Source organism: Gossypium hirsutum, chromosome A04, assembly GCF_007990345.1.
Source record: "Gossypium hirsutum isolate 1008001.06 chromosome A04, Gossypium_hirsutum_v2.1, whole genome shotgun sequence".
Taxonomy (NCBI): Eukaryota; Viridiplantae; Streptophyta; class Magnoliopsida; order Malvales; family Malvaceae; genus Gossypium; species Gossypium hirsutum.
This window is the reverse complement of record NC_053427.1, coordinates 87569934-87578009: the sequence shown is the minus strand read 5'-3', so window position 1 is coordinate 87578009 and position 8076 is coordinate 87569934.

Below are 8076 nucleotides of genomic sequence, written 5' to 3'. Positions count from 1 at the left end.
CTTACCATTCTTTCATGAGCACACCATTTCAATGCATCAAATAAATAAACAAATTACTATTCAGCCAATAGCTTGGCACTTTCCTAAAAATCAAGCAACAACAATATTTAGCGTACTTGTACATCTTACGTATAAATTCAATATTGATAAACTTATTTTCTCGACATATCACCATATACGTGCTTTTCTTGTATCAACATATCAAAGATAATCACATATTTATATGTCACTTTTTAATATATTAAGTAAATATCACTTCCAAGACACATTTCAATATATCAATTAAATATCATTTCCAAGGATTTCAGGTACATATCGATAATAACCATAAATCTTTCAATATTAATTCATATATATTTATAGATCACTCATTGCACATTCAATTCTCATTAATTTGCTATCTTAAAAGGCTTTTCATAATTAATACACAGTTCATATGTTTCATTTCCATTTCACATTTGGTATTATCAATTTCCATTCATAATATCATTTCATTTAATTTCCTCTATTAACACGACTCGGACTCTGACGGATACACAGATCCAACCAAAACACACCAGTTTGGCACCTAATGTCTTATCAGATAATTCGAAGTAATAATTTGACACCTAGTGCCTCATCGGCCATGCCGAAGTAAATTGATACCAAGTACCTCATTGAATTTATCCGAAGTAACAATTTGACACCCAGTGTCTCATCGACTTGAAGTCGAAGTATCCCTGAACTCTTCTAATCCTATGGCATGCCAACTATAACCAACTCAACCTGATACAGTTAATAGGGTTTCAATTTACTTTTCAATTGCCACAAGTATTCAAAATATCACAATTCCACATACATTCAATTCAATAACAATCAATATTCTATGTACCATTATTATCATGATTTCGTGTGTATTTTTTAGATAACAATTCATAATCATGAATATACATAATTATCAGACAGGTTTCATATACATGAATTTTTCATGTCACTAATCAAGTCTTTCCAAATCGGAGAACGACTTACGGATATGAGTACATCATTTTCTTTGTGCCATAACACAGTTATGGTCTTTTCATTAAAATACCATAACCCAACTAGGGTCTTACATTTAAACATTGCCATGGTCCAACCATGGTCTTATCTGTCAATTCATCCTTTGCCTCAAACCAAGGGCAAATCCAGGGGCTGGTAGGGGCCTTGACCCCCTAAAATGTAAAATTGCTATTTAGGCCCTTGAGATTTTTTTAAAAATTAAATTAGTAAAGGTAAAATTACACTTTGCCCCCCCTAAAATTATAAAAATTCAATTTAATCCTTTAAAAATTATAAATATATAGACTATAAAAAATTAAAATTTCATTCGGCCCCCCTAAAAAATTTTTCTGGCTTCGTCCTTGCCTCAAACGATGGTACTCAATTTTCGCGTTCTATTTAACCCGAACATTCATTTTAATTTCATTATATAATAATATTCCATGTTTTTAAAAAAATAATATAAATAAATACATAATACCATCCATCAATTCAATATAAATATCAAGGTTCAACCATACGAACTTACCTGGGGTAGATTGTGGAAGTTGTAGTAATTCAAGGACTATTTGGCTAATTTCTCTTTTTCACTTTTGTCTTCAGAATCTTGAACTATAATATAAAATTATTCATTCATTAGTATCTAATTCAATTCTAATTTACTTTACAATTTATTCCCTTCAATTTTTGAAATTACACATTTACCCCAACTTTTACAGTTTTTACAATTAGGCCCTGATCAATTAACAGATCAATTGAACTAAATTTTCTCAATTAACACTTTATCTAATTATTTTAGGCTGCCATACAGCCATTAATATTCAGAATTTCAATACCAAACCCTAATTCTTAACCTTTCACAATTTGGTCCTAAAATCAATATCTATTAAAATTACTAAATAAAATAATCACATAACAAAATTAGAGCTTCAATTCCATGTTAATTCATCATAAACATCCAGCACTCATCAATTGTAACTTTCAAAATTACTCATGAAATAAAAAACTAATGAATTAGATAATTGGACCTAATTACAAAAGTCTTAAAAACACAAAAATTACAAGAAAAGAGCAAGAATTCAACTCACATGATGCAAAAATATAAAAAACCAGCATAGAGAACCTCCTATGGCATTTTTCTGAAGTTTTTTTGAAGAGAATTTGTCTAGAATTCTCTTGTAATTTCAATTTCTAATTTTACCCCTTGTTCACACTAATTTTTGTTATTTCTTGGACACATGCTGTCCAGCCTTATAATAAGTGTATAATTTCTATTTGATCCTCCCTTAATTACCTCTTAAGCTATTTTATCATTTTAACAAGTTTTGTACTTTTTTCAATTCAGTTCTTTTTAATTAATTAACAATCGAAACGTTAAAATTTCCTAATGAAACTTTAATACTAATTTAATGACACTCTGTATATATTTATAAAAATACTTATGGCTCGGTTTATAAAATCGAGGTCTCAATACCTCGTTTTCGAGACCAATTAACCTAATAATTCATTTAAATAAAAAATTCACTAATTCAAGAATATTTCCAAAATCACACTTGACTCCTAAATATAATTTTTAAAATTTTTAAACTCAATTTTCAGATTTAGTGGTCTCAAACCACTGTTTCCATCACCACAGGAAATAGGGTGTTACATAAAACACCTTATTCTAATCAAAATCAAATAGAGGAAGTAAACTTCTAAATGGATTTTACTTGTGCAGCCTGTACCGTAGATCCCCCTATCTTACCACTTATATTTATTTTAACAAGAATTTAGGTGACACAACTTCTAACAGAATAAATATAATTATTTGTGTGTGCAAAAATTAAAATATTTTTGCAAAGATATAAAAAGTTGAATCATGCAATGACGGGGGACAATTTTATTTGTCTCATTTGTGTAAAGAATGGGGTACGAGACTTCACATAAATAAGAGAAATTAATTTGTTTTATTTGGCTATAAATTTTAGCAAATTAAGTTTATTAAGGCTTAGGGTGAAATTTGGTATTTGAATATTTAACATTTTTTAATGTGGTATTTGTGTTAATTTTTTTGTCTAATATGGTATATGTATTCGGTAAAAGTTATACGTTTTGATATATGAAGATAATATTGTTAACTTTTTAGTGTTTAATTCTGGTTTTGAAGTTGATTTGATGAAAATTTAAAATTAGTTAATAATATTAGCAATTAATTTTCACAAACCAACCCTAAAACATGAATTAAATGACATCGATTGACTGTATTTGACAAATTAAACGCAAAATTAAACATATTCACAATTATCACTAAATTTATTTTATAAACAAAATCATTAAAAAATCAAACCTAATAATATTAGCAATTAACTTTAATCAAATTAACCCTAAAACTTAAATGAAATACTAAAAAGTTAACACCGTAACTTTTGGATACAAAACATATAACTTTTGTCAAATACAAGTACCAAATTGAATAAAAAAATAACATAGATACCACATTAAAAAAAAGTGCCAAACTCAGGTACTAAATGATATATTGAGCCGCCTATAAATAATAATAATAATAATAATAATAATAATAATAATAAATTTACAAATTTTTTTAGCCAAAATTTGTAATACACCACTCACCAATAATCAAAATAAAAAATTTCCAAAAAAACAAAAACAACAAATCAAATCAAGGTAAAATATCATAAAGGCCCTTATACTAGGAGTCAGATTGCATTTTTCCCCTTTCTACTAAAAAAAAGGGCAAATTAGTCCCTATACATTAGATCAAAGAGCAAATTGGTCCTTTCCTTTCTGTTAAAAATTTATTCATTTGTACTATTAAAAACCAGTGTGGCATAACCAGACAGTGACACATGATGTGCCACGTAAACCTCATGTTAACGTATAAGGGTTAGTTTTTAACCGTAAAAATAGATAGAATTTATAATAGAATGACTAATTTGCCCTTTGATCTACCATACAGTAACTAATTTGCCCATTTTTGAGTAAAATGGGACAAATGCAACCTGACTAATAGTACATAGACCTCCTTGATACTTTACCAGCAAATCAATAGTTTAACAACACAATGTTTGAGTTTGAATTTTAGAGTTATCATTATTAGAAAGAATTTATGTGAATACCATCTTGACCTATATAGGATTAATTTTAGACTGTAAAATGGATGAGGACACCTATGATTATAATAAAAGAAAAGGGTTTTCATACTTTCAATTAATTAATTGCACCAGATATCCCTAAACTATGACCATCATTCTAAATTAGTTCCTAAATTTTAAAATATTCTAATTACATCCCCAAGCTATAATAATATACCAATCAAGACCTTTCATTATTAAAATTGTTAATTTAATCATTAAATAACACATCAAATCTTATGTAGTTAAATTTAATGAAAATTTTAAATAAATAAAATGTTGCCACATAACTTTTTAAAGTAAAAACTAAAAAGTAAAGAAAAACTGGGAAAAAAGTGTGAACAATAAAGCTTCATTAAAAAACTTCAAAACCCTCAAAACTAATATTTTTAAAACATCTATTTTTATAAAAGTTCATTTTTTTTTGTCATTTTAGATTATGGTCCATAAGATCTGAGGTGTCATTTAACGATTGTAGTAACTAGAGGACCTAACTAATATAACCTCAATAGTTTAAGAATGTAATTTAACTTATTTGAAATTTAAGGATGAATTGAAAATGAGAATCATAGTTTAGAGATATTTGATGGAATTAACCCTACTTTCAATAGCTTTATAGGATTGATTTCTTTCATGCTCCAATAGACCTAACCACACTTTCAAGACAAAATTTTCCAAAACACTTACCAAAGGGCAGCATAACATTAGATTATCCTAATTCTCAAACTCTATTATAGGCAATCAATCAAACAGTAGGTAATATTGATAGAGCTGATCATGGGCTGGGCGGCCCGGCCCGACCCGAAGGCCTGCCAAAAAAATGGGAGGGTTTGGGTAAAAATATAGGCCCGAAAAATGGGCTTGGATAAAAAAACGAGGCCCGTTTAAAAAACGGGCCGGGCCTCGGGTAAGAGTTTTTTGGCCCGGGCCCGGCCCGACCCGGCCCGAATTATATATTAATATATATATTTTTATTTTATTTTTAATTATTTAAAATTTTTAATATAACCATTTTTATTATATTATTAATTTGTGTATTGTTTTAAGAATTGTTTTAGTATCATTTTTATTTGTTTTAATATTTGTTTTTATATTTTTAAATATATTTGATTTATTATATTTTTAAAATTTTTTATTTAATGAAATAAAAAAAAATTTAATATGGGCCGGGCTCGGGCTTAGTAATTTTATTTCGGGCCGGGCTTGGGCAAAATTTTAGGCCCATATTTCGGCCCGGGCCGGGCCCGGGCCTAGTAGACGGGCCTAAAAATTTGTATGGTCCCGGCCCGAACCTGGCCCGACCCGGCCCATGATCACCTCTAAATATTGACAAGTGGAAGATGAGTTTTGCAAGGAGCCTAGGAATCTGTTCGGTGCTTTAACCTGAGCTCTAGAGTATTTGGGATGATCTTAATTTAGCATGGAATATGAGAGCTAATAAAGTCAACTTGGAGAGTTATAATCTCCTAGCTATTGAACCTTTGAATACAAATGAGGGAAGAGAACGTAGAGTTCAACTAATTCGAGTCAATCATGATATATGACGTTGTCGTTGCTCGTTTTTTATTCATGTGGTCGGAGACTTAATCTCAGTTCATAAGAAAAAAAAAATACATCTCAAACATGGATCGAAAAGTAGATATAGAAGATAGCGGAAAGAAAAGATGAAATGTACTTAGCTCCATAAATCTAGTTGAGGCTTTACCGGCCGACGATTTGGTAATGAGGTTGGATCTGATCGTGTATGGATGAGGGAGGTGAAGAAGACAGCGCAAAAAATAATAGCCAACGAAGTTGACTAAAAATTTGGCTTGTGAAAGTGTCTTACCAAATCAAGCAGCTTAATGAACGATCTTGCCAGTTAACTCACAAAGCATCATTAACTATTATGTTAAATAAAACACCATCATAATACATAGACAAAACAAATCAAAGAAACAACAAGACAACATCTTAAAAGTCCAAACTCTAAACGACCCAACCCTAGCCCAGCCCAAGGCCACTCACAGAAACAGAAATTTTAGTAGAAACCCTAACCTTGCCTTTTCTTTCTGATCTCTTTGAAGATCATGTCTTTTCTTTTACTCTTTGAAGATGAACCGTAACATGATTTTTGAGTGAGCTAATAGTGGTATTTCCAGTTTCCTCAACTATAGTTCCTCCACATTGGGCGGCGACAACGTCAAATTTAGCTTCACTTCTCTTGCATGTAAGTTACAGCGCTGATCGCCTGCATCACTTGTACCACTGCTATAGGCGATTGGATCACTCTCTTTGATACCAAAGAAGTTGATTTCTTTCACTTCTTTGGACATACAGCACATCATTTCAGTGGCTTCATTGTTTAGATCAGTGCCAAATAACATGACGGGCGATTTGGTAGCATTTGCATCATTGACAAGCTCGACGTGCTGGTTGCTGGCAGATGGTGGGTTCTCCACTTCAACCCTAAAGTGAGAAGAACCATCTCGGTCTTGCACTTTGTACATGGTGATTCTATCACCCAAGTTGAAATTGTTAAAATTAACGAAGGCTCTCCATCCACCGCAGAGAACAGGTTTCTTATACTTTCCCCTACGGATAGTGCAGAGAACTGGCCAGGTTTTTTGGGCATGCTCAAGGTGAATTGTGACGGCATGGCCAGCATTGAAAGCTGGAAAAAAAGACAGAGTTTTGCTAGGGATCGTCAACCTCTTGTTGATGTCAGTGCGTGAAAGTTTCTTTGAGAACATAATTTCGGATTCATCTGCCATAATGACTGGGGGCGGTAAAGGATTTGCAGGGGTTTTGTGTCGAGAAAAGAATGCGTGTTTCTTTTTAAAGACGGAGTCGGATTTTTTTATTTATTTAGTTTTTTTAGTTATACAGCATTTCAAACCATAAACACAATTAATTATGATGTTGATATTTTTTACCGATTGTATTATTTTTTATTTTCTTCATTCAAACTTTACTTTGACAAAGACAAAATTCAACAACTTTATGAGAAGACGATTGTTAATCACACCTTAAGCTTAATTAGCCATTGTCCGCCAATGAGAAAACGAATGTTAATCCCACCTTAAGCACCTTATGCCTAGCCATATCAATCTCTCTGGAAGTTAGTTTGAAGTCACCAACGTCTCAAAACCTTGAATATGATTTTAATTGGTATAATAATAAATTTAGTTCTCAAAATTTATATATTCTATCAATTTAGTTTTATTTTTTTTAAATATTTTAAAATTAAGGTTAAAATAATAAAATATATAAATTTCGAAAACTAAATTTATTATTATGATAATTATGAAAATCCTACCAACTCTTCAATTTTGACGGACAGCTTGTGTAACGTGACCAGGAAATAGTTGCTACTTAAGCCGCTGCTCAAAACTTCAATTATCTTTCCAAATATCATCCACTAGGAAGCTTCGTATTCCTGCATTTTATTTCTTGGTAAAATACATAATAATTTATTTAACTCTCTAATTTTATAAAAATGTTATTTTAGTTTTTCATTTAATTTTTCGTTATTTTAGTCTTTAAACTCGTTTTGTTTGTCAAAACAATCTAAAATTAATGGAAAAGTTAATATTTATTAACTTTTTTGACATGATATACACGTGGATTGCCACGTAGATGATACGTCAATAGTTAATCAATTTTTAAAATTCAAAAAAATAAAAAATATAAAACTTATTTTAATGTAACTATTTAGAATTTTCTATCGTTTGAAAACATATTGTATTTCATATTTATTTAAAAGCATACACAACAGAGTCTATAAAATTTAAAGTTAAAAGCTTTATTTTCTTGACTTCGAACTCTGATGGAACTAATTGAGTACAACATATTCGCCCCATTGGTGAAGTCTTTAACGATATCCCCTTCTTATGTGCATGACATAATACTACGGTGCGCCTTAAGTCAACACGATCTGACTTGG